The following is a 27,832-nucleotide window of genomic DNA, read 5'->3' on the forward strand; positions in this document are numbered from 1 at the left end:
GAAAAGCCTGGCACAGTAACGCCAACAGTGACAACTAAGAATTTCAATTTTGTTCTTATGCTTTTTTGTTATGCTATAAAAAATTAGATGTACTAGAACAAAAACTGATCCATTGCACTCGAAGATACATTTTATAGGCCGTTACAAATTTTATTTTCATTTTATGTCCCCGGCCGCATAGCGCAGTGTGCGAACACGCACCACTGTACGTCGACAGCAGCTACATTGTTTTCACTTGGCTTGACTGCATACAAATGGTAATCGAGTGCTACTGCACTGACGACGAGCGACCGTCTTCTCATTCATGGCTCGGTGCAGTACTGTTGCCTGTGCCAGCATGTTTTCCTCCAAGACATCAGTTTTAATAACATTCTCACAGCAGATCGTTTAATTGTCTGACAAAGGAGGTTGTTACGAACTTTCCGAAAAAGCTTCACTTTCAAGACATCAAAATAGTCTAGGTTCATAGGAGCAAATATTAGTTGACCTGTTGGGACGGGGAGGCTTTGTCAAATTTTTTTTGGCCACTGATATAGAGGTTGTCATAGCAGGCAGTTGGTGTCCACTCATGAAGTCTGTGCCAGGCGTGCTCGCATGTGATTGGTACATTGTTCGTGGAAATATGACCTTGAAATTTTTCATCAATTTTCACTGTTTAACAATTGAGTAACAATGATATATGAAGAATCACAAAATTGTCCATCATTTTATCAATCCAACGACATATTGATTATTGTGATCCATCATGTGGTTACATCAGTATTACCGTTTGAAATCTTTCATTCCGACGTTACATCTTGGTTTTTAGTTTCCTCAGAATGTATCTCGATATAGTGCGGTTAGACGTAGTCCTACGTCAAAAATCATCAATCATTTTATTGTTTTGTCCTTAAAATGACAGTTTGTCGTTCAATTAAAATGCAGATGTGATGTTGATCGCATCTTGGTGCTACCCTGTCAGTGAAAATCAGGGCATTCCGACAAGCTGTTTCACACTAAAAATTTGACGGGCGTTAGTTGATTGCCAGGATCCAGAACGGTTGTGTTGTTGCTGAAACAGGTCAAAACTTCACCGCAGAAAGTGGTCGTCTGTGTTTTACCATATGCTAGTATAATTTGTTTGAACCGAAAGCAGAATCGACAAAAAATCCGTTGGAAACTAACCGACTTGAAGGCTTTGGAATGGGACACCCGTTATCCTGTTCCGTCATCAAAATGTCATTTTTCACCCCTATGTAGTGGAACATCCTGAGAGACGTAGTTCTACGTCAAAAACTACCGACCAATCTTGTACGCTTGCAGTGCCACTCGCCGCCTGTTAGTGGATAGACGAGTTAGCTAATAGAGCTGCACATGAAAAAGATGAGCAGTTTTAAATTTGTGTGCCATTAATTCACGGAAATTGTGAAAATATCTGATTTTTGCCAAAAAATCATCATTCGCGTGAAGTGAAGTCTTTCTCGTTTCATTCAAAGTAAATGTTTGCTGCTCAAACAATGTGCCGTGGTTGGTTCCGTTGTTTTGACGACTAAAGAATCTTGGAGGACACTGAATTGGAGGGATTGCTCGGTGAGGATCCATGCGAAACCCTTTGGGAATGATTTGAAAATGTGCAACTTGGATTCCTTATGATTCGCAGACAATTTGGAGGCATCAGTGACGTTGATCAAGGATGGAAAAAATCGTATCGTATAACAATCATTTGGGTATCATTGCTGAACTTGCTATTCATAAGCTTTCAATCTCAGCAAACCATCGCTATTAAAAGTTACACATTCTCACGCATGCAAGAGACAACTTATAGCAAAGAAATATATGGTAGCTTTCTTTGATGATTTTGTTTCAGTATTGCCTGCTTTAGGTGGAGCGAGCAACATAGAGCGAGTGTTTCACGAAAGAATCGTAAACGATTGCAATCGAGCGATCGCAGCGATTCTTTCAAATTTTGGTTGCTTGCAGGCGTAATTCGGCTACTCCACATCGTGCTTTCACCGTGATACACCGCGATGATTTTTAGTGATTTCAAAAATAACATGCTAATGCACCATACTACCATTTCCGTAAGCATTGATGATACCTAGTTGCTCCGGTAAGCAAACAGTTGAACGCAATCTAACGTTCATTTGGATTCATAATTTTGTATCACTGGCGATAATATCTCGAAGCTTCTCGTGATACCGTTGAATGCAAGTGAACTTGGATACAATAAATACTATCGTGTTTGAATCATTAAGTCTCCTTCTACGGTATTCGGAACTTTTAGAAACGAAAAACAATCAGCAGCGTTTCTATGGAAAACTTGTACGCTAGTGGAAACAATTGAACGATACCTGATGAATCAAAGAACACATTTGCATGAAATATTGCTAGTGAGTGAAAATGTCCATGCTTTACGTTGATCGTCGTTTTTTGCCGATGAACTACTGCAAAAAAGGAAAGATTTTCTCCATGGCATTGTGATAGGTTTTCATGGATTCATTACATCAATCCAAAGATGAAAAAATCATGGGGGCTGCCCGGTCATGCTTATACGTCGTTGGCTTGAACGAATAAACACGCTGCGAATGTTATGCGATAAAGCTGAACAATGGCCACAATACGAGCGGAGGCAGTAAAAAATGATTTTGTTGCATGAAAGTTCTCGTCCTCATACTGCCAACGTCGTTAAAATTTACATAAGAGCGCTCAAATTAAAAGTCCTACCTCAGCAATTTATTTACTTGTTTCGTTCGATGGCACTTAGTCTGGCTGATCTGCAGCTCTGCACACTAGAGATGAGCGGGTTTCAGGTTTTCAAACCCGAAACCCGAACCCGAACCGTACTCAACGGGTTCGGGTCGGGTTCGGGTTTGGAAATTTTTGAAAGTGTCGGGTACGGGTTTGAAAATGTCGGGTTCATGTCGGGTTTGGGTATGAAAACCCGAAACCCGACTATAAAATCTATGAAATCTCGGGTTCGGGTCGGGTTCGGATTTCACAATTTCGGGTTCGGGTCGGGTTCGGGTTTCAAAGAAATAAAATTTTCGGGTTCGGGTCGTGTTCGGGTTTGAACGAAAAAAAAAGTTTCGGGTTCGGGTCGGGCTTGGGTTTCGACCGAAAAAAAAAATTCGGGTTCGGGTCGGGTACGGGTTTGAAAACCATCAAACCCGACCATCTCTACTGCACACATTGGTACATCAAAAAATGGCTTGATAAGTGGGTAATCTTTAAAGACGAACGCTTTTATCGTAACGTTCGAACTCTGCCAGAAAGATGAAACAAAGTTGTTGCTGTCGATGAGCAACACTTTGAATGTTTAATAGGTAACTTTGTTGAATGAAGTTGCAGTTTTTAAAGCAGTCAGAACTTAGTTGCGCTTCCAATATATAAATACTTTTAAATATATCTTTGAATAAGATCACTCTTTTATGCCAAAATAGGGATCCTTTGCATATTCTTTTTCCCACTAACACAATACCCTGTTATATCAATGAAGGAAGCATGGGTTTACAGGGCCTTCTTAAGTAGAAGTAGAACTAACATTCCTACATTCCTTTCTCAGCGAATATACGAACGTAGAAGAGTATCCAATGAGAGGCTTAGTTTGCATATCACATCATCTAGGAGGCAGATACTAGTCCCAAGTTTCTTGCAACAACAGATGACATGTTTGAGGAATTGTTATTATTATTTTTCCTAAGCTGATTATTGGATACCCACCAATGATGTGTAAAATCCCACATGTTATGCTATGCTATTCTCCATCGAGTTGAATCGTACATGGCAGTTTTACCTGCAACTTTCTCTGAAGAAATAACTGAGTTTGGCAGGTTTGGAATAAATGTATTCTAATTTTTTTTTGTAATCATCACAATAAAAAACTTACTTGTCTTTGTTAGTGTGAAAATGTCACACAAATTTAGAATTCAAAAATATTATATAATGAACGGTTGCCGTGGATTGATTTTACTTTACAGCTTTCGAATATGGTGTATTTTATCATGCAATATTACAACGCTTTTAGTGGTAATTTTTTTGTCCAACTGAAAGGCATACAGTTTATAAAATCGATGACTGTAATCTAGTCGCACACCATGTTGCTCGCTACCAAATTAACATTCTATTTTTTGGGCCTTGAAGTCAAATCAGCACTTTCCGGCGAAATTCGAATCCTGCGGTTCGGATTGATTTTGGTGCATTTCCGCGGACACAGGAGACCATTATATATACGTGTGGATTTCAAATCTAGCTCAAGCCATTGACCGCGACAGCATAAGGATCGAATAACACTCCGCACCTAGACGGAATAGTAAGCATTTACAAGGGCACTTCAAACTTGAAACTGCAATATCCTGCCACCAGTCAGTGTTGACAATTGTTCGACGTTGCGGTAAGCTGAGTTAGCGAACACGCAACGCAACGAAATAAAGGAAACGTGTCAAATTGTCTGGATTGATTTTATTTTGTAAAGAATAGAGGAAGTGTCTATTTGGAATTAAGATTGATTGCGGTTGCGGGATAAATGTGCGGGCACATGTTGGTACAGATTTGCTCCGCCCGGAAGGAGGAAAGTAACGTTTCAATTAAACTGCCTCGAAATCGAATCAGCGAAGAAGGACGCCTGCTTCTGCTGTCTGACAGTCAGTCGGCGATGACTCTTTATTTCCATTGGTTCACGAGAACACTGCTGCAAAGTAGGAGAAGTGTGTTAGTGAATATTTACTCGTGTTGTTTGCTGACTTGCGTGCTAACTTGGTTGCGTCTGGCGAACAACTCGTAAATAAAATTTGATAAAATTATCAGTCTGGTTGGTTTTGGAGTGGCTCGCCAATGTCAATGATGCTTGATTAGCGTCTCTGCCGGAAGGATAAAATTTTATGTCCAGATTCTGGAAAATGATAAGTTTTCTTTTTTGGTTTTTACGCTTTCGGCTGCTGTTGGCAGTTAAATCGAGACCGTAATTGCACCGATAAAGTGTAGTCTGCCTTTCTTTCTGTCAATAAACTAAGTTATTAATCTAACAACCTTTCATTAAATAAAATTCTACAGTTTAACAACTGCCACAAAATAAACGGAAACTTTTAATTACAGGTAAACAGTATAAAAGAAGCATAACTACCGGGGAAAGTGACCATTTCACGCTAGTAGTTAGTCCCACACACAACGCGAAAGAAAAAAAACGCGACTGCAGATAATTGAGATCAATGAAAGCAATCAATCGAAGTCAATCACGAACGAGCCGCGCGCTTCTCCGTCGAAGCGTGGTGCACTTTGGCGATTGGATTGGTCTGGTCGTTCGGTGTCTTGAATGTTTACCCACTTCAAAAGGTCTAAAGCTCGCACATGACGGCCAACAGGACTGAATCGGCCAATCAGAGAGGTAGAAAGTGATGTTTTACTGGTAACTCTTGCTTTGCATAAGATTGTGATTGTGATTACCATTATTTTCAATATCAGTTTATTCAGGATTTGTTTAAGATAAAAAAACAGTATTATGTTGTGTACAGATTTTAAAAGAGCTCAATGTTACATTATTTGCTTGATTTTCTATCATGCCAAAAAAACAGATGACGCCCTCGTTAGGGTGGCAATGAATTGTATTATGAAATGTAACCTTCGATTTTTCAAAATATGTTCCATATTGAATTTTTTTTGTTACGAAAAATGACCTTTTGCCTAATAACCTGGAAATACGCAAAAATTTATTCGATCATTTTCGATTTAAATGAAACTTTGCTCTCGTATTTGGCTTAACAAATTGAGCATTTTTAACAGATGCAGAAATTTTTTAATCCCGTGATTTGTTTTATAGAAGGGCATATGCATTTTGGCACAGATTTTTATCAAAGAATTGTAGATCAGAGACCGTTGGTTGTATAAAAAAACTGTCTGAGAATGAACTGTAGGGAATTAATTACGCCTCATAAAAAATAAACACCACAAAAAAAAATTTTTTTGAACTAAAAAAATTTAAAACACTCAATTTTAATTAAAAAAAAAAGAGTTCAATTTGTTTTCACTTTTATTTAAAAACTTGAAGTTATTGCGCTACTTGAAAAAAAATCCAGGATGAAGACATGAATATCAAATTCCATAATCCAAATTCCATAAGGCAGATTACTTTTCTAAAACATCTAATTTCAACATAATTCAAAATTTTTACGTTCTAATGATTCTAAAAGATTCAGATAGTCTTTTCAAATCAATTGTTAGAGTAGGCGTCTACTTTTGACGTCTTGTACGCTGATATTTCCTAAATTCACAAAATGACGGTCAACACATCATTCAAACTTTTGAAAACACACGAATCGAGAAACATTAAACACTCTTTTAAAGTTCTCGTTATGAAAGCTTTGAAATTCGTCTACATCTAGAAAAGCACCTCCTATTGCTGTGCTATTAAATCGCACCGCCTTTTCACACACTTGATTCGCTGCCTTATTGGTATCTTTTCCGCGTACCACAGCGTAAAATCAAACTGGCCCCGCACAGAAGGGCCGAAGTTCTATTCAATTCATTCACCCTGCGATTTCTCTACCATTCTCTCCTGTGTACCTTTTATTCTGCTTCTGCTGTGTTGCTTTTGCACGGATGTGCCTCCTGCCGTTTAGAACGTTGCTGGATGGATTTGTTCGATTCACTTCTTCTGAGAAAAAAAATCCCGCTGGAATCAAAAGCGTGTACGGCTCGGAATTAATCCAAAATGCAGGCAGCTGTCCTTTAACTTTTTCTTTCTATAAATATTGGACTTTTCGGTTTGTTTGGTTCGCTTGAAGCTTACGAGGTTGCAGATTATCACGGTTCTGTTGTGGTTGCTACTCGAACTGGATTAAGTAATGATTTCAGCGCATGATTTCTGCGCTTTTGTAAACGATTTCAAGAGTTGGCTTCCAGCTATGTAGGTACACAAGTACGTACTTCAATTGGATTGTAGTATGACACACTCACTTCAGCTGTATTCTACCTCCACGTATAAAATAAACTTAAACTATTCTTCGTCAGCACAGCGCACTTTATGGTTCTAATTCGTTCCGAGGCCACCTTTGTTTCCTCACCGGAACACTTTTTTGCTCACTTGGTTTTGAAAAGAATCCACCGGCGGTGCAAACAACACACACAGGCAGGATGAGAAGAATCCTGTTTTCGCGAATCTTGGCCCCCTACGGGACACCGACTGTATGTACGCACACCCACACCTTTCCCAACACACTGACACGGAATACACCTCCCCAGCAGTGAACCTTAAACTGGTCTAATACAACAAACCGACCTGAAGCACAATGAAACTGGATAGAACTGCTTGCCTACAGAAGATTATGTGAGGGCTATCCCGAAAACGCACTCCCGTTAGGAATCTCTTGGTTGCGCAAAAATCGGAATCACTGAGCTGCTGCACAGAGCAACATCAAAAAAAAGAACCGGTCTACTCATACACAGGAGACCCTACCCTAGTGTTGATAGAAGGAACACACCCGCTGAAAACTCACCGCAAACCGAACCGTTACTGCTGCTGGCGATAGCTGAACTGAGTTGAGCAAGAAAACGCCGTCAACGTCACCGTCGGCATACGCGAAGAGCAGTTTCCCTATACAGTTCCTATTCAGGTTCGCTCTCCCGATTTCTCTCGCTCGGAAATTTCCGCTGCACAACAGAATGCGATTCGCTCATTACACGGTCAGAGTGAGTTGCCCAAATTGAGGTAAGTTTTGGTACGCTGTTTATGGAGTTAATTTAAAGTCACGTTATCCATTTTATGGAACAAATTTTAAATGATCTTAATAATGCATAGCTTAATAATAGAAAAGTTCTGTTTAACAAATAGTACCATACATATCGTTAGAATGTTTATAGAGAATTCCTAATATATCCTAGATGAATATCATCCTTGATGCAGCATGCGAGAGGGTCACAAAAACATAGTCAACTCCACAAAAATAGGGTGATGTATCATAAGCAGTGGTGGGCACCATTCCGCTAATTCGCTGATCGCTAATTAGCGACGATAATATTCAAATAGCGATTTAGCAATTTCGTTAATTTTTGAGCTGGTCAGTGACGCTAACTTTTAGCGTAGCTTAAATTTTGGCTTTTCGAAACGCTAGTCGCTAATTCGCTAATTTTGTAGACAAGCGACTAAAACCTATTCTGCCGTGATATAACATTATGACGTACATCCATTTGATCAGTTTTTCAATACGGTCCAAAAACGAACGGGTTACTTGTCACTTTTGTATTAAAATGGTGCATACGTCATTTTGTTTTCTTGATTTTATTCAACGTACGAATAAGTAACAACTAAAAGAAAGATACCAAAAGATGGGTCTTCGAATAACAAACAAATTGGCATAAGAACCTCATATTTGAAAAAATATCGCTTACGTCGGTCTGCGGGATTACGGCAGTATTTTCCAAAAACTGTGAGTCCCTGATGGCTTACATAAATTGCTTCGAATGATGAACATACCTTACTGCGAAGGTTACTTTTGAAACATATGTTTCATTCAAACAACGTTCAATTGTTTTAGTTGTCTAGAATCTTTCTCTTTACGACGAGTTCTACTCTCTACTCTAGAATTGAGTTTCAGTTGAGCCGTTGCGGAACAGAGTGGTCTATGTGCCATCGAGCAAATTTGTCAGGAGAATGGCCATTATGTTTCGGACGAAATTTCAACATGGTATAAATCAGCTGTAAAGTTCGATTTTTCGAAATTTTTCTAGTCTCCTAACTTCAGTTTCTTGAGTAGATGCATTCACGTAAAAAACTCATTTTTGAAAAAATGGTCCTTAGACCACTGTGTTCCGCAACGGCTCAGTTATCGTATAAGCCACAGAAGCATTCTGGAAAACAAGTTCAAGGTGATCTACATTAGATTTTTGTGACGCCAAAATATTCTGCATATTGCAATCCACCAGAAATAACGGCAACTTCGGTTTTACTTTTTCGTTCCAGATAATATTTGAATTTATATGTGGAAAATAATTTTTTAATTTTTAAAAACATTCCTTATAGCGTTTATTTTACATATAAGCAGAATCACTTTTGTTGCTCCTTGTTTTCATAAAATCTTCTGCTGATATAAATTCACATTACACATGCCCCCCTCCCCCCGAAGCTGTCCACGTGGTATGTGGATGGCCCCTTAGTGATTTGCGAATAGCGAAAGTTCCGCTAATATGGGTTTAGCGTTTGGCGATTATCGAGCTGTGCCTACCACTGGTCATAAGTGATTCAATTCAAAGTTTTACTATGAAGAAGTGTGTACAAAGCAATCAGTCAGCTAATGTGTTAAAACAAAAAAAAATATAAAAATGTACAACATCGAATCTGAAACGCGTCACGAGAACTATATAAACTGTTCAACACCGTTGACAAAGGGCGGTGCCATTGGAAAACTGTTTGATTACACTGGTCGACAATATGAAAAAAAGTGCATTCCGACAGTTCAAACCAAAACCGAAAGCTATTCAACCATTCCTATGAATTTTGGTGCCCAAAGCGCCTCAACTTACGTGAGAGTGTCGTACAGAAATACGAGAAAACTCATTTAAATCTCTCAAAAAACGGTAATGGCAAGGGACACCAAAACTCATTCTTTTCCGGTTTGAGCTTTTGGAGTGCACCTGTGTTGACCAGTGTTATTGTTAAGCGTAGAAAAGTTGTTGAGATGGTGGCGTGTGTTCCGGAAGAGCAAATTGTATATGCAGCTAAAAAAAAATTTTCCATCGATCGTTGTTCAGGAATGGTTTAACAGATTCGCAGGCAATTTTTCAGAACTCCGATATAGAACCCACAACCTTCATTGGTAATGCAAATTCGACCAAAACAAACTAATTGAAGTCAAGCTACAACCAGGCTTGGTTTCGCTCTTTTGCTCTTTGAATGCTCATTAGGCTATATTTTGTCAAGAATGCAGAATTCGAACAAATCGTATATGGAACACTTGTAGAGTCACTCTATTTTACAATTTGTCTGAACATTGTAATGTTGAAATTGCTATAGTTTAACCAGAGTTTTTTTTTTAATTTTCGTAGGTACCAAAAGAGCAGCTCTTCCGGTTTGACAAGCTTGGCCTGAATTTTACGCTGTACCTATGGCAATTTCAACAATACAATGTTTGGACAAATTGTAGAGATAGCGTATCTCTACAAGTGCTTCATATTTGACTTGTTCGAATGCTGCCTCCTTGACAAAATACAGCACAATGAGCTTTCTAAGAGCAAAAGAGTGAAACCAAGCATGGCTGCAACGGTTACTGGATCATACCTTTATCAGGATATGCGAAATTGTACTCATGCATATTCAAAAGATGAACTTCAACATTCCATCCTAACCTGATGAACTTCAACGCTATCTTAAATGTGGTTTTGATGGTAGCTCAGGTCATAGCAAGTTTAAGCATAAGTTTTTTAAAAAGGAAATGCAAATAAAAAGTAAAAAAAATAAAAAGTAAATGAAAGTAAATGTAATATGTAAAATAAATAAACGACTTTTGACCTCATATTTTTTTTCTTCCAATGAAAATAGAAAAAAATGTCAACCATTTGTCGAACATCTTCTACACGAGTTGTTGTCCACTGTGAATTAAGTTTTCATTAGAGACTAATGAATTACACAGTGCAAAAATTCACTTTTTTCTGCCTTGGCTTCTATGTATGATTTTTTTATGTATTTTGAAGCAAACACAAGTTCCCCCGAGTTTGAACATATTCCATCTTAAGGGGCAACAGTGGCGCCATTTTGAATTTTTGAGAAATCGGAAATTTTCGAAGTTTTTTCGACGCCATTTTGTTTTGAAGCCAAATATAAAAATTCTTAGAGTTTGTCCACATAGTAGCATTTTCTTACCCGTCTTTAAAAAAAACAGATCTCAAATCTGACAAAAACTGAGCTCAAATCGGTGATTCTACGAAAATGGTTTTAGCATGGTTTTAGTATATTTCACAAAGCGAAATAATATCGAGTATTTATGAGCATTAATGGTACGGCGCTAATATCTAAAGTCTATCAAAAGTAGTCAAAATCTGTCTTATATTGTGTGCAAAAGTCTCAGGAATCGATTGGTAGGTTTCTGATCCACGTAAAATGTCAGCAACATGTCAGTTATGCCCCAATTCCCCTACAATACTAAAATAGGTTTATCTGGACGTTAGATTAATGTATTTGAAATCTGTTTAATGTAATATGAACAGTGTGAGAGGTATTCAAAGTTACAATATAAATTTGTCTTCACTTGATCCTTCCCTTTTTGCGGGGAGGGGGTCACATTTAACTTAATCGAAAATGCGATGATTCTGTCTCATAGCTGAAGCGAGATTTTTATGTTTTGACTGGCCCTTGCCAAAAATGCCACTCAAAAAAAAAAAGAAATATAATTTTTATCAAAGTTTTCGTGAGCTTTTTTAAAAAGAGTTTTATGGGAGTAAAAAGAGGTAAATTGGATAAAATGAACATAGGAAGGTGGTAATTTGAACAGTTTGGGCGCGCAAAATAATTATCGCTTACTGGTAGTAAAATGTTGTTTCATAACTTGTGACACAGCTATGCATTCATCAAGAGTTCAATTTTCCACGTTTGTCGTACAATGAATAAAAATATCTTATCCTATCTGCAGGCAACTGGGAAATGGTGGAAGCTTGTTTTACGGACATCCAACATTCAATGGTATGTTTAGCGGCGGCCATCTGTTCAGCGGTCTAGGTTTATCTATATGTTTTCCTGATATAAGCACGAAGTATCCAGAATTCAAAATAGAAATTCGCACAACCACTATTATGCACCACTATTATGCACGTATTATATGTTATATGTACGTATTATTGAAAATACTCAAATATATCAAATATCAAATATATATATTAGTTAGCAGTTCGAGTACAGATATTTGCACGAAACCCCTTACAAAAACTGTTCTACGCTAAATATTATAACAAATGTACACGTGTCTTTTGTTTTTATTTAGTGTTTTCCATGTTTGACTGTTGCATGGCACATAGTTCGTCACAAATAACTTGTTAAGCTTCTAAGATAGGGTACCGATAAGGTTTGTACTAGTTTTCAACACAATAGTCGAGATTTAAGCAGGTGTCCATTTTTTTTGTTCATTTTACCGACAATTTTCCTAGTTACTATTTTCACGAAAATTTGTGTTTAACCGTCCGAGAACACATCTATCAACAATGAAAATAGTACAGGTCGGACTCGATTATATACAGATTCGATTATATATTGAATCGATTATATATGATTCGATTATATATAAAAATTGCATATAATCGAATCATAAATTTTTTTTTTTAATTTTAAATATAACTTACTTAAAGCAGCAATGTCGTATAGGGATCGTCCAAAAATACGTAACGCTTAGGGGGAGGTAGAGATCTGACAAAACGTCGCAATCAATACTAACAATTTTGAAGATCTATACAAAGAAGGTTACCTAGAGGAAAGAGGGGGTCGAAAATAGTTTTTATTTACGGTTCATAATTAATGGACGTTCCCTTCAGTCCAATATGAAGTAACGCAACATTTTTTGACCTAAAACGTTGATTTTTGAGCCATAATGTTTCAAGTAAAGTAAAGCTGATCTAAAACAGAAATATCGCGAGGGAACGTGTACAAATTATGTTACGCTCAGGAAACGGGAAAGAGTGTTGGGTTGGCAAAGTGTTGTTTTGCATCCCATACGGAAAATTTAAACAAAAAGCATGGCAAAGGGGGAAAGGAGATCAACAATAATTATTCTTGCGTTACGTTATAAATAAGCGCTTCCTTATTGATTCATAATAGTCCGTTCAAATGTTACATAACGCAAGCAGGGCTGAGGAAATTTTTATGCATGGTGTGCTGAGTATTGGAAACATGCTAGACAAAGTGGTGAGGGTTTCCGGAAGTCCAATATTTATGTCAGGTTAAATTTGAATGGACTCTAATATTACTATTTCAATGTTAAAGTTGAGATGATAGAGATTGACTCTTTTCAAATACTATTTTTTTTGAAGTTGAAATCAATACATATATTTTTGTACATACATATATTTTTGTAAGAAAGGTTTTTTGTGACTTTAAGGGGGTTAGTCAAAAAATTCTACTTATTTGTTTAAAAACAACAAAAGATGTATGCAAAATAAACAAAAAAATTTTTTTTCTGATTCGATTAAATATACATATTTTTTTGTAAGAAAGGTTTTTTGCGACTTTAAGGGGGTTAGTCAAAAAAATCCTACTTATTTATTCAAAAACAACAAAATATTAATGCAAAATAAACAAAAAATAATTTGTTTTTTCTGAGTCGATTATATATAGAATTCGATTATATGTAGTAAAAATTTTTCGGATACTGTATATAATCGAGTCTCGTCACACGCGCCGTTGTATTTTGTGCAAAACTCTGTGTAATTTATCATTTAAAAAGTGTTTCTACACAGCACGAGAAACAAATTGTTAAAAAGATAAATTTCCTATTAAGGTTTCTTTTTTTTATTCAATAACGATGAGTTTCTTTTTAATTGGTTTTGGGATCACCCTGGTGAAAATTAAATGCACCATCTCAGTAAAAAATAAATTGACTATTCTGATGGAAATCAGGTTCAATAAGATGTATAGTAAAACATTTAAATGATTTACATGTGAGCAATTTTTAAAAAGTGCAACCATTTTATTCGACCATTTTTTGATCTGAAATTTGTGATTTACACGACTTCGGAGGTTTTGCGATTAAATAAAACGTATTTCATTACGCGAATTTCTCAGAATTATTATTTAATTATCTCTAACGTATTATTTTTTCTGATACATATTTTGATTTCTTGTCCGCAGATGATTTATTTTGCGATTGGTTTGAAAACAACTATTTGCTCTTTAATCTTTTCACAACACGTTTTGCGAAAGCAATTGTTCAGGTGAAATTTTTTTATACGCGGATTTCAAAATTAATATGAGTCTAGATTGACCCACTCATGATACCCTATATTTGCACGTGAGCGGATGGAGGACAGGAGAGCAATCTGCTTCACGAAATAGTGCGTTCATGCTCATGCTCACCTACGAGCGAACACCCCAAAACTTTGTTCTCTCTCAATCTCTGTTTATGTGCCCTTTCGCAACGGCTGCGATGTGCGATGGCCAGCCGCAGCTATGCTTCTCGGCTCGCAGCGCAGGGCAGCATACTGAAAACGAAATGAAGCATAGAGGTTGAAATGGAAACAACAACAACAACAACATCGAGGTAAAAATAACAGATCATAGCGACCGCGCGCGGGAGCTGCGTTAACGATATGTGTATGTGCCCTGTGTGCGATTCCCTTTTGATACTGCTACGAGAGAAATGCGAACGGGTTCAAAGAGTAATCAAGAAAAAGTTAAATAAAACCGGCCGCCACCGTCAGCCAGCCAGACAACAACGACGACAGCGACTTGATGACGGCGGCGGCGGGATCTCGGGTTGCTCATTGCTCGCTGTTTTTATCGTCATCGTCGTCGCCGTCAGTATCATCATCGTCATCAGGATTATGTTCGCGTTTTCCTGTGTGGTCGGCTTTAATTGCCGGCACTGCAACTCGACTTAAGTAAGAAGTTAGACTGGGGGACTGTAATTCTGATATATGAGCCCAGAACGTTTGATCACAGGAGGCAATTCAAGCCTGGACGATGGTTTGTTTGATTACATAACCGAGTGGGTCACGCGATTACTTCGGTCTGCCACAGTACAATGTTCGGTCGGATGCGTAGATTTGCATCGAAAATAGGAAGAAAGCTTATATTTTTTCATCTGGAAGTGGGGTGATTATTTTACAACTTATTTAAATTGAAACTTAAGACAGAATAAGTGACACATAATAAGTGCATCGTCAGCCACAAAAAATGCGGTAAAACGCAACACTGTTCGAATCATTAGTCAGCCTGTTTTCTTGTATGTTCTTCACTGTCAGCCGAGCGGTGATGCTTTAAGTACTGTCACACATCCACTCAATAATTTCGCTGAAATGTTGATTACGTGTGACTTATTTCGACATTCTGTTTTGAGTCAAAAACAGCACCGCAAACGACCGGAAAGATGAATTTTCTGTTTGTTTTTTTTTTCTGCTCGGTTCCGCTGTTTTCATTTCTCATGTTAGGAATTTCTTTTCGGCATTCACTTCTTTGGAAGAAGGCTGAGTTGTTTCTGGAGCTGGCGGACAAAAACAAAAACAACGGAACACTTGTTTGCTTGTGAACTCCGCGAATGATAAGTCGAACCAGGGAAGGATGATGGTGTAATCATCGGCGGCACGCAAGACGAGCAGCTGGCTGTTATCAGTCGCGAACTGAACGTCAGAGGGCGTTTCGCTGACTCCGTTGGCTCTTACGTTGGATGGGTTATTTTTGGACGAAATAGATCCACGACAATCTGCAGGACGTGATTGGAAAGCAATCTTCGTTGAGGGCAAGGTTTACGGTGTTGTTGAGCGATTAATGTACACTAAAACAGCGGAAATGGGATTTTTATTGAAAGCAATTCATTTGATTACTGTGTTTATGGCATGTTTGTATGACGTTTTTAAAGTGGTTTGCACATTTTATTGCTTCAATAAGATACAGAATAAATCTAATTAAATTTTGAACAAGAAACATAAAATACCAAATCGATTTTTAAAACTCGAGAGTTTTGTTGAAATCGCTTGCGACATAAGGCGTTACCATATGTTATCATTTTCATTACACAATTTAGTTACGATTCAGTAGAGAATTAAACGTCCTGTTTGATACCAGGATTTTTGTATCGGTGAGCTGCAAAACAGACTAAAATATGTACGAACACGTACATTCTTATACGCGCATACATGTTAAATACTCTCAGTCATTATGGAAAACTTTGAACCAAATTCCCAGTTGATTTTTACACTGCAGGAATTTTGACAAGAAATGCCTAACAAATTAAACTAACAATATTAAAATTTTCAAGGGATGAATATTTTAAATCTTTCAGTGGTAACATTCTCAAAATGGACCTTTCTTTTGTTTTGAAATAATACCCGGAAAATAAACCACAGGTTGCGCATCTTTCTATAATGATTACTCAAATGTAGGGATAAAATACGGAATAAAATACAGTGAAAAAAATCTTCCATTTTCCTTTTGTCGTACATATTCATTTTGGTGTAGTTAATTGCATCGGACAGCTAAGTCCGATTCTCAACATGAAAACACGTAAAGATTACAATGACTTCAAATTAATCGTCCAAATTTCAGAGGAAACGTTTTTTTTTTGTTCATCTATAATTTATTTGACACGGCACAAATACAATTTAATGTTTAACGGCGCCAATAATATCTGGTAGCTTACTTTCTAAAGTATCTTAATAACTAAAAGCAAATTTTTATTCTCGCTGCCGACTACGAGCTGAAACTAAATCTAACTTAAAGCTAGAATATTTTGCATTAAAAGCACAGGTTTGCTGTTTGATGGTTTTCATTGCCATAGGTAAGCAGCATATTAAATTTGTTCCGCTGCTGGGCCAAGATATTACGGACTGGCATATTGGGTTGTCTCCCTCGGGCCTTGAGAGTATCGTGCGGGTCTGATTGCTGTTTCCGGATCCGGGGTCTTAACGTGTTCTTGTCGTAAGGTTGGATGTAGGCGGAAGGGGATAGGACTAAACTGGGGCGTGGATGGATTTCAGGAAAACGTATATAAGGGACATGTAGGATAGGTCACGGCTCGCTAAGACATCACGAACAGGAACAGCCGACTGCCTACCTTCGGCCTGCAGGGAAGCTATTAATCTAGACCTGGCGTCACGGTGTACAGGGCATGACCAAACAACGTGCTCTATGTCGTGATAACCTTCACCACAGGCACAGACACCACTCTCTCCGAGCCCAACACGACGGAGATGCTCGTCAAATCTATAGTGATTGGACATAAGCCGGGACATCACGCAAATGAAATCCCGACCTACATCCAACCCCTTGAACCACGGGTTCGTCGACACCTTGGGGGTTATGGAATATAACCACCTTCCCAGTTCCCCTCTGGTCCAAGCATTTTGCCAACTGATGATCGTATTCTGACGTACAAATGAGAAAAATTCATTGAAGGCGATTGGTCTTTCATAAATTCCACCGTTTGTTGCGCCCACCTTAGCCAAAGAGTCCGCTTTCTCATTGCCCGGTATCGAGCAGTGAGAAGGGACCCACGCTAAGGTAATCTGATACGATTTTTCGGATAAAGCACTCAGATGTTCCCGTATTTTCCCCAGGAAATACGGAGAGTGCTTAACATCTTTCATCGATCGGAGAGCCTCAATGGAACTGAGACTGTCCGTAAAGATGAAATAATGGTCCGTGGGCATTTTTTCGATAATCCCTAGGGTGTACTGAATTGCAGCTGATTCTGCGACGTAAACAGAAGCAGGATTATCGAGCTTATGGGAGACGGTTAAATTGTTATTGAAAATACCGAAGCCAGTGGACCCATCAAGAAGTGATCCGTCAGTGTAGAACATATTGTCGCAGTTGATGTTTCGATATTTATTGGAAAATTTTTTAGGGATCTGCTGCACGCGTAAATGATCCGGGATTCCACGAGTTTCTTCTATCATGGATGTATCGAAAAACACAGTAGAATCCGAAGTATTTGATAAGTTGACACGATTTGGAATATTCGAAGAAGGGTTAATATTTTGGGACATGTGATTGAAATACAATGTCATAAAACGGGTTTGAGAATTAAGTTCGATTAACCTTTCAAAATTTTCAATCACAGGACGGTTCAAGACCTCACATTTGATAAGAATGCGAGAAGATAGGCTCCAGAAGCGGTTTTTCAATGGTAGTACTCCAGCTTAGACCTCCAAACTCATCGTATGGGTCGACTGCATGCAACCCAAGGCGATACGCAAACAACGATATTGTATTCGCTCCAGTTTGATCAAATGTGTGTTTGCTGCGGAGCGGAAGCAGAAACACCCGTACACAATGACAGACAATATCGTTGTTTGGTAAAGCCTTATAAGGTCTCCTGGGTGGGCTCCCCACCGTTGTCCGGTTATTGTACGAAGAAAATTCACTCTTTGTTGACATTTTTTCATCAGATACCTAACGTGACAACCCCAGGTGCCTTTAGAGTCGAACCAGACACCAAAATATTTGTGTACCAAAATCTGAGAAATCGTTTTACCCATTAATTGTGTTTGAAGCTGAGCAGGTTCATGCTCCCTAGAAAAAACTACTATCTCAGTCTTCTCCGGAGAGAATTCGATACCTAGCTGTAAAGCCCAAGCAGACAAATTGCCCAAGGTATCTTGCAATGGTCCTTGCAAATCGGCAGCTTTGGCTCCTGTAACAGAGATTACACTGTCGTCTGCAAGTTGTCTTATCGTGCATGAATTTGCCAGACATTCGTCGATGTCATTTACATAAAAGTTGTAAAGAAGGGGGCATAAACATGAGCCCTGGAGAAGACCCATGTAGCTAATGCGAAAAGTTGCCAAATCGCCGTGCGTAAAATGCATGTGCTTTTCGGACAGCAAATTGTGCAAAAAATTGTTCAAAATTGGAGAAAATCCTTGTCGGTGAAGTTTACCCGAAAGAATGTCAATAGAAACGGAATCAAAAGCCCCCTTAATGTCCAAGAACGCAGACGCCATTTGTTCTTTGCGAGCATACGCCAGCTGAATATCTGTTGAAAGCAACGCAAGACAATCATTCGTCCCTTTGGCACGGCGTGAGCCAAATTGAGTATCTGATAGTAGACCATTTGATTCGACCCAGTGGTCTAAACGACGGAGTATCATTTTTTCATCAATTTCCGGATACAGGATAGCATTGCAATCGGCCTATAAGAGTTGTGATCAGAAGCTGGTTTCCCTGGTTTTTGGATGGCGATCACCTTCACTTGCCTCCAATCCTGCGGTACAATGTTTTGCTCCAGGAACTTATTGAACAAGTTCAACAAGCGCCTCTTGGCATTGCCGGGTAGATTCTTCAACAAGTTGAATTTGATTCTATCTAACCCAGGCGCGTTATTGTTACAGGACAGGAGGGCAACTGAAAATTCTGCCATCGTAAAAGGTGATTCTATCGCGTCGTGACCCGGAGACGTATCGCGAACAAAGTTTTCCGCAGGAACAGAGTCCGGACATACTTTCCTGGCAAAATCAAATTTCCACCGACTTGAAGACTCCTCGCTTTCGTTGACCGTTTCGCGATTCCGCATTCTTCGGGCTGTGTTCCAAAGAGTGCTCATCGATGTCTCACTCGACGTCTCGTTCACGAACCGACGCCAATATCCGCGTTTCTTTGCTTTAGCCAGGCTTTTAAGCTTGGTATTAAGCTCCGAATACCGTATATAGTCGTCGGGTAAACCTCCCTTCTGGAAGGTCAAAAACGCTTCGGATCTTTGCGTGTAGACATCGGAGCACTCTTTGTCCCACCACGGAGTTGGAGGCCGCTCTTTGATCGTTACGCCGGGATATTTCTTCGTTTGGGCTTGCAACGCGGCGTCGAGGATTAAGCCCGCGAGGAGGTTGTATTCTTCAAGTGGTGGATGATGTTGAATCGACTCGACCGCTTTTGAAATCATTTCCTCGTATAACTTCCAATCGACATTCCGTGTGAGGTCATACGGAATGTCAATTGGTCGCATGCGGGTTGACCCGTTAGTAATTGAAATAAGAATAGGCAAATGGTCGCTACCGTGGGGATCGAGGATTACCTTCCATGTGCAATCCAACCGTAGCGACGTCGAACATAAGGATAGATCCAAAGCGCTTGGGCGCGCTGGAGGTTTCGGGATACGTGTCATTTCACCGTTGTTCAAAATAGTCATGTCGAAGTCATCGCAGAGGTTATAGATTAAAGAGGAGCGGTTATCATTGTAAGGGGAACCCCAAGCCACGCCATGAGAGTTGAAGTCTCCCAAAATCAAACGTGGCGAGGGAAGAAGTTCTATTAAATCATAGAGCAACCGTTGCCCAACCTTTGCTCTGGGAGAGATATATATTGAGGCAATACAAAGCTCTTTACCTTGTATTGTCATTTGACATGCGACAACTTCGATGCCTGGAATCGAGGGGAGGTTAATACGATAGAAAGAATAGCACTTTTTAATCCCTAAAAGTACTCCTCCATATGGGGTGTCTCGATCAAGGCGAATAATATTAAAATCATGGAAGTTGAGATCAATATTTGAAGTAAGCCAAGTTTGACAAAGGGAAAATGCATCGCATTTGTTTCTATTTATTAAAACTTTAAATGAATCCATTTTTGGTAAAATACTTCTACAATTCCACTGTAAGACAGAGATAGAATCCTTCGTATACGCAGATGAATTAGGCATCGAAGGATACAATCGCTGCAAGGAGGGGCCATTGGGCAGTCAACTGCTTCAAAAATGATCTAACTGTTGGGAGAAATGCTGTAAGAAAAATTTTAATTGGATCGGGTACATTGAAAGTTTCAAAAATCCAGTCCACAATGTCAGAAAATTTCACTAGTCCAGAGTTTGTTTCATCAACTGGGAGTGCAGAAGGAACAACTGGAGTTTTAGATGTTCCTGGCAGTGCTGGGAACTCCTTCTGGGACTTTAAATTTGCAAGCCCAGGAGGAGTTTGCTTCGGTTTTTTCCGCAGCACTGTTTGGTTTGTTTGTAACTTTCATTTCACATTGGGAAATCTTAGGACCTTTTCGGGGAAGTTCAGGAAAGGAAATATTTTTCCTCTTTCTAGACTCCCCAGGATTGGCATAAGATGTTCCCGCTGGTGAATCGTCAGAATCGGTTTCATCTGAGGACAACAGATCAAAGGGGTTCGATGTTATGGTAGAAGTGGTCACGGTCTTCTTCAGCATCTCAGCGTAAGATCGCTTTTAACGCTCCTTAAGTGACCGCTTGATTTTATCTCTGCGCTGCATGTACACCGGGCATGTGGAGAGCTCATGCTGATTTTTCTCGCAGTGAATACATTTTTCAGCATTTACACTACAAGAATCGTCCGCATGAGTTTTCCACACTTGCTACATCGTGCCTTATTGCAGCAGTAGGCGGCTGTGTGGCCAAGCTGCTTGCAATTGGTGCAATTCATAACACGGGGTACATACAATCGCACAGGCAGACGAACCCGATCGATCGAGACGTGGCTAGGGAGAGCAGATCCGGCAAACGTAACACGAAACGAGTCTGACGGAGTGTACACTTTTGTGCCGTTGACAAGAGACACAGACCGCAATTGCTTGCAATCTATGATCTTTACTTTTACGTCGTGACACAAAGCATTTTTGAAGCAGCCAAAACCGCTTGCCAAGATACACTCGACCGACAGACTCGAATCGGTTATGACACCGTCGATCTCCACGTCTCGTGCGGGTATATAAACGCGATACCCGCGTGTGAAAGGTCGCTGACCACGACACGGAGCTTGTTGGGTCTGACCTTGGAGATTTCGGTCACGGCCTTGTACCCCTCCGTCAGGTCTTTCGAAATCTGCAGGATGTTTAACGGTTTCGATTTCGGTCCTGCTTTTGGCCGAAAGAAGACAGTAAAACTGCCCTGAGATCCGTCCGGGTAAAGCCTGGGGCGAGGGGGAACTGGAGAATTAACAGAGGAAGGGTTGGCAGGAGGGACAGGGTCGGAGGGGTTCGGGGATGGTGGCACGGGAGGCGAGGGATCTACATCCATCGCGCTAAATCTAGCGCACTAGCGCCGACAGAACACGTACCTCTTTACTTCTCCTTTCAGCAGGGTTGGTTGTCCGAACGGTCGAAGCTGCAGCCGTTACAGCCAGCAGCACCAATACAGCAGCTCCAAACAGCCACCAGTAGCGAGCCGGGTGTGCGATCACTCAGCACAGCGACACAACTCGCTGTCAACTGTTGGCTTCTTCTTTTTCCTCCTTTGTGTTGAGATTCTCGTCCACTGCTGTAGCACAAATCACTTAGCAGCCAAATCGGCTTACGCACCAGCAAACAGCCACGATGCGAAACAGTTGCACAAAGGCGGGCGACCTCGAACCTTCACTCGACCAGGCAAACAATGCCAACACTTGCTCACGCGTCTTTTGTTTTATATTCTATCGGAGCGATCACCGAACACGTCCGATACTGATGCGTGTTCCCAGAGGAAACGTTGTTCATCGTGATTATTGTTCAAACCTGTGGTTGCATGGTTGCAATGGATTTGCATGTCCTTCATGTATTGAAAAGTATTTGGCTTACTCATGGAAAAGGCAAATTTTTATTTTTTGTTTTATATTACAGTAATGCAATAATTGTAGCGGCCCTCTAACATTCCACGCGTTTCATAGTACTACGCGTCAAGTCCTTTGTTTGTTTCCAACGAATCGCTTGTCAAAAATCCACATATTCAAAATAGTCGTTCGGGACTAAATCTGATGGCTACGGAGGTTGGGGAACCAGTTCGTAGCGCATTTTGTGATCGTATCTCGAGTAGAACAAGCGAGAGTGTTGTCTTGGTGAAAAAGCACTATCTTCTTCGCCATGTGAGGTCATTTAGCCTTGATTAAACGTTCAATCGATCCAATAATATGAAATAATAAATAATAATAACATTGTTTAATGTTTTTTTCCCATGTTCGAGGAAGTTTATGAACATTATGTTTTAAGAAAAACCGAAAAATTCTGAGCAAAACTTTACCGACTGACTATTGTCTTTTTGGGCACTTCGAATGACTTTCACCAGATATAAACCACTCTGTCGACTGCTGATTGGAATCAGGAGTGTAGTGTTGAATCCATATTACAACTTTTTTCTATGTTTTTATGTAGCGAAATAAATTTAAAAATAGGGCCTGATGAAGAACCCAACCAACACATAAAGATCAGCGCTGTTTTTATTGAGAGCCTGCACAAAATCAACTTTAGTGTCACAGTCGATTACCCGTATGAAATTTAACATATTTCATCTACTATCACGAATCGCCACGAAAACTTGTTTTCTTTTGCTCTTAATTAATGTCAGATTCAATTGTTAAGAAACGCGGCATGTATCACACGAACAGGTTCTTCAGATAGAATCTATGATATTTACTAGCTCGCTCAATTTCACTTTGCAAACATATAGCACGTCTTCGGGAATGGATATTTTCCGACGTGACTACTTCATTTGCTCTTCTTGTGCAAGGTTGGTTGGACAAGTACGGTCACGATGAAATCCAGTATACAAATACTTTACGGTTTGAATTAACTGGAGTAGATGCTCCGTAACACCTAGTCATTGCTTCATTTGAACAGTAGTTTTCCCATCACGACGCAATGCTTAATCAGAAGACGAAGTTCACTTTTTCCCATGGTAACCAAAATAGTAGCGTCACTTCGAGAGCAAAAATTTGAGAACAGGCTAATAATATGTCATGAAACCTAGACAGGATTCTAGTTTCGGTTCGTATAATCGGGTTTTCAGCCCATGTAGTTAATTTAGGGGTGTTTGTAATTTGATAAAACAGTTATGTTGATTGTAATATACAAGTCAAGATTTCATTAAACATCGTTTCACCTAATTGCACGAAAAGTGTTGGAGATTCATTCGCTTTTCGTTTTAGATTTTGCGTAATTAGAATTACAGAGGAAATCCAAACTTTTTTTTCCTGTTGTGTCAATGTTACTCTATTACCCCCGAAATGATTCCTGTATTAACGTTGAACTCAGGAAAGTAATATTTGGGCTAAATAAGCACCTGCTTCTCCCAGAACTAGTAATATTAGTTCTGGACAGTATTTAGGACAATATTCACTTAGCAGCAGCAGCAGCAGCAGTAACAGCGGATAGCAACAGCAGTGGCAGCGGGTATCAGCAGCAATAGTGGCAAGGCCAGTTGGTGCAGCGGCACTTCCTCTAGCAAAAAGCTGTGCGTCAGTCGTGGGAACATTAGCCGGCACTTCCTCCAATGAAAAATTGTCTTATTTTGACTAGACACTAACGTTTTGGGATTCTAGCAACCAAAATTAGTGGGCCGTCAAATTTGAGCATGAGCATGAGCATGAGCATGATTGACCGCCCGCGGTTGCTACTCCGTTATTGCCAGATCAGCTGTAATTACACAAAGAACCAATGGATGATGCTTGGGATTAACATTCATCCTCAATGTGTAAAAATTGGTGACCTTAATCTTTATATTAGGCAATACCAGCGCCGGCCGCATCCGAATGCAGGTCAAAGAAGGAGTGTGTATGGGAATATGTTGACGTGATACTCGCTTTATTGGAAGCCGAGAACACCTCTGCACTTCCACGAGAAATCACTGGGATGTTGGAGGAAAGGGTAAGGTTTGCAGCAGGTTTCGTTTTGGTAAACGATGCGCTGAGTTCTAATACCGGGATCATAATAACAAATATCGCGCGTACGAGTTCATTATATCTTCTACGGAAATCATAACGTGATCCGAACTTATTCCGGTTGATGATGTAACACCGCAAAAATAAAGCGCACGCGAGGATACCGGACCTATAATCTAATCAAGACAGACTCCAATATTCGAAAATTGGTTTATGAAGTTATTATGCAACTACCGAAACGTATCTCTCATTGATTTATCTCAGCTGACTACACAATGTTACGAAGCAACCAGATATGCATTAACCAAAAACAAGACAAAAGTAAATATATAGACCCTCAACACATACTGCAAGCGGTCAGCAAGAGAGCTTCAAAAACGGCCTATTTGCATGGCCATCGCCGTTCAAATCGAACGAAAAAAAGAAAAAGAAAAAAAAAGATGTGTGCGTTGACAGACGAGTCGCGTATAATCCTGATATTAATTGCAAATAATTGCGATATTTGGTGGCGATTAATTACAATGTTTTGTCGCGATTAATTATTTACGATATTTATCGAACGAACGGAACCTACTCTGAATCACTGCGTGCTGGAATAGAACCTACGGGTGGACAGTAGAGATGGTCGGGTACGGGTATTTTTACCCGAAACCCATACCCGACGGGTTCGGGTCGGGTTTCGGGTAGCGTAAAAAAATATTTTACGGGTTCGGGTCGGGTACGGGTAATTTAAAAACCAAGGCTTCGGGTTCGGGTCGGGAACGGGTTTGAAAAATTCTCAATTGGTCGGGTACGGGTAATTTGATTTTCGTGTTTTATGAGAAATTAATTTTTAACATTTCAAACCTAGGTGTTTTCTTAGTGTCGATAATCGGAAAGATCGAACAAGAAATTGCCCATTCTCACTCAACGAGAGATCGGCCAACACCTATTCTGACAGTTGTCGGCAGTGTTTGCACCAAGGGAATGACATCATGCTATCTCTTTCTAATGTGAAAGTCAATAGTTCTTCCTGCAACCATTTTGAGTTAAATGGAATTTTTGCCAGGCTTTTTCATATTTGTGAGGTAAACCGCGGAGCATTGCACAGTAAGGCAACTAAATACAAAGGCTGGTTAAGTAAAAAAAGTGTGGATAAATGCGACAAAAATATGATATTTACTTAATTTTGGGCCATATTCAAAACCATTTTGGAAGCTGTCGAAGATTCTTAAGAAACCTTCAAAGCCTATTTCAGTTTTAAAAGATGGTGAACGTTTTCTTGTATCCAATGAACAAAAGGCTCAAAGACTTGCTCAGCAGTTTGAGAGTGTTCATAACTCAAATTTAAATTTTGTGAGTCCAATTGAAAATGAAGTCACACGTCAATTTGATTTAATTTCTTCCCAGAATTTTTTACCTGCAGAAATAATTGAAACTAACTTGAATGAGATTAAATCAATTATTAAAAATTTAAAAAATATGAAAGCACCTGGTGACGATGGAATCTTTAATATACTAATCAAACTAAATCAACTAATCTCCCTGAGAGCACAATGGAATTTTTAGTGAAAATTTTCAATTGCTGCTTCAAAATTGCATATTTTCCCAAATTATGGAAAAATGCAAAAATTACTCCCATTTTAAAACCGGATAAGAACCCAGCTGAAGTTTCAAGTTATCGACCAATCAGTTTGCTTTCTTCAATAAGTAAACTGTTTGAGAGAATTATTCTTAACAGAATGATGTCACACATCAACGAAAATTCAATTTTTGCAAATGAACAGTTTGGATTTCGCCATGGGCATTCCACAACTCATCAATTGCTCAGAGTTACTAATATGATACGAGCTAACAAATCTGAAGGTTATTCCACTGGAGCTGCTCTTTTAGACATAGAAAAAGCATTCGACAGTGTTTGGCATAAAGGTTTGACTGCGAAATTGCAAACTTAAAATTTTCCAATTTTCCTAATCAAAATTTTAAAAAATTATCTTACTGATCGAACTCTGCAGGTTGTCTATCAGAATTGGAAATCTGATAGATTTCCTGTCAGAGCAGGTGTACCTCAAGGTTCAGTCTTGGGTCCAGTCCTGTACAACATATTCACTTCAGATCTTCCTGATTTGCCTCCAGGATACACAAAGTCATTGTTCTGCGATGACACAAGCATTTCCGTAAAAGGAAAAAGTCTTCGTGTCATATGCAGTCGATTGCAGAAAAGTTTAAATATTTTTTCTTCCTACTTGCAAAAGTGGAAAATCTCTCCCAATGCTTCTAAAACTCAAATGATAATTTTTCCGCATAAGCCTAGGGCTTCTTTCCTCAAGCCAAACAATAATCACGTTGTCAAGATGAATGGGGTTATTTTAAGTTGTTCCGACAAGGTTAAGTACTTGGGACTAATTTATGATAAAAAACTTATTTTCAAAGAGCACATTGAGAGTATACAAGCCAAGTGCATCAAATATACGAGATGTTTATATCCTCTCATTAACAGGAATTCTAAACTTTGTTTAAAGAACAAACTTTTGATTTACAAACAAATTTTTAGACCAGCAATGCTTTATGCTGTACCGATCTGGTCAAGTTGCTGTTCAACAAGGAAGAAAACGCTCCAAAGGATTCAGAATAAAATTCTGAAAATGATTTTGAAGCGTCCTCCTTGGTTTGGTACACTCGAATTACATAGACTTACTGATGTTGAACCATTAGAAGCTATGTCAAATAAAATTATTAACAATTTTCGACAAAAATCGTTGCAATCCTCAATTGCTACGATAAGCTCTCTTTATAGCCAATAAGTTAGCAATTAAGTTAGTTGTAAGTTTACTTCCCCTTTTCTGACAAGTAGGTTTAAATCCCTACGAATGATAAGTCCTAATTGCGAAAGCAAACAAATCCTAACAATTAAAATTACAAATTTCTAACAGTGTTGAGAAGTCACCATTTGTGATTGGGCACACAAACTCATTATTTACTAATATTTATCATAAATACTTAAGCTACTAACAAATCCCCCCCTAAAAAAAACTTAATTTTGGGGTGCTTAACACCAATCTCCATTCCATTTTTTATTTGGGGCCGTCCATAAAGCAGGTGACCTTATTATTAATGATTTTGGCACTTTTACCCTTAGCCACAGGGCGTCCTCCTCACAGAAACAAATTACGTAGCTTTTGCACAACACCTCAAATCAACCAAATTTCTCGAAAAAAAAGTTTTTAAATTCAAACAAAATAGGTAATACATACAAATCAACTACGAATCAACTTTTTCTTTGACACCAAAAAAATCCAAGCTATCATGGAAGCTGTTTCAAAGTAATGAATTTTTTTTAAACACATGTCAAAAAACGTCAGTATGCCAAACTTCGAAAAGTTATAAAAGAACAGATCTCATGATATTGCACCCACATTTTGGATTTAGGCACTTGAATATTATAGCAATAAAGGAAAAATATTATGAAACAGCTGACGTATAAAAAAACTCAGGCGGATGGCCATCGATTCTCTACTGTGCATTGAGATGTTTGGTACGAAGCAAATATGTATAGGAGATTTGACAGCGATAGCATAGTCTTTGTTTGCACTGTGACCAGGGATGTACA

The 27,832-nt window shown here is 39.1% G+C and overlaps 1 protein-coding gene across 9 annotated transcripts in view; it reads right to left on the minus strand.

Annotated features, from left to right (window-relative positions):
• LOC129724776 (uncharacterized) overlaps nt 1–27,832 on the minus strand; it is a 366,266-nt gene that overhangs the window by 193,804 nt on the left and 144,630 nt on the right. For 4 of the 9 annotated variants that reach the window (XM_055679935.1, XM_055679934.1, XM_055679933.1 and 1 more), the window contains exon 1: nt 6,535–7,500. The exons of the other annotated variants lie outside the window; for them this stretch is intronic. The gene's annotated coding sequence lies outside the window, so the exon portion shown is untranslated. Of the gene's footprint in view, nt 1–6,534; nt 7,501–27,832 lie in introns of those variants that run through there. 9 annotated transcript variants of the gene reach the window in all.

Source organism: Wyeomyia smithii, chromosome 2 (assembly GCF_029784165.1).
Source record: "Wyeomyia smithii strain HCP4-BCI-WySm-NY-G18 chromosome 2, ASM2978416v1, whole genome shotgun sequence".
In the NCBI taxonomy this organism is placed as follows: domain Eukaryota; kingdom Metazoa; phylum Arthropoda; class Insecta; order Diptera; family Culicidae; genus Wyeomyia; species Wyeomyia smithii.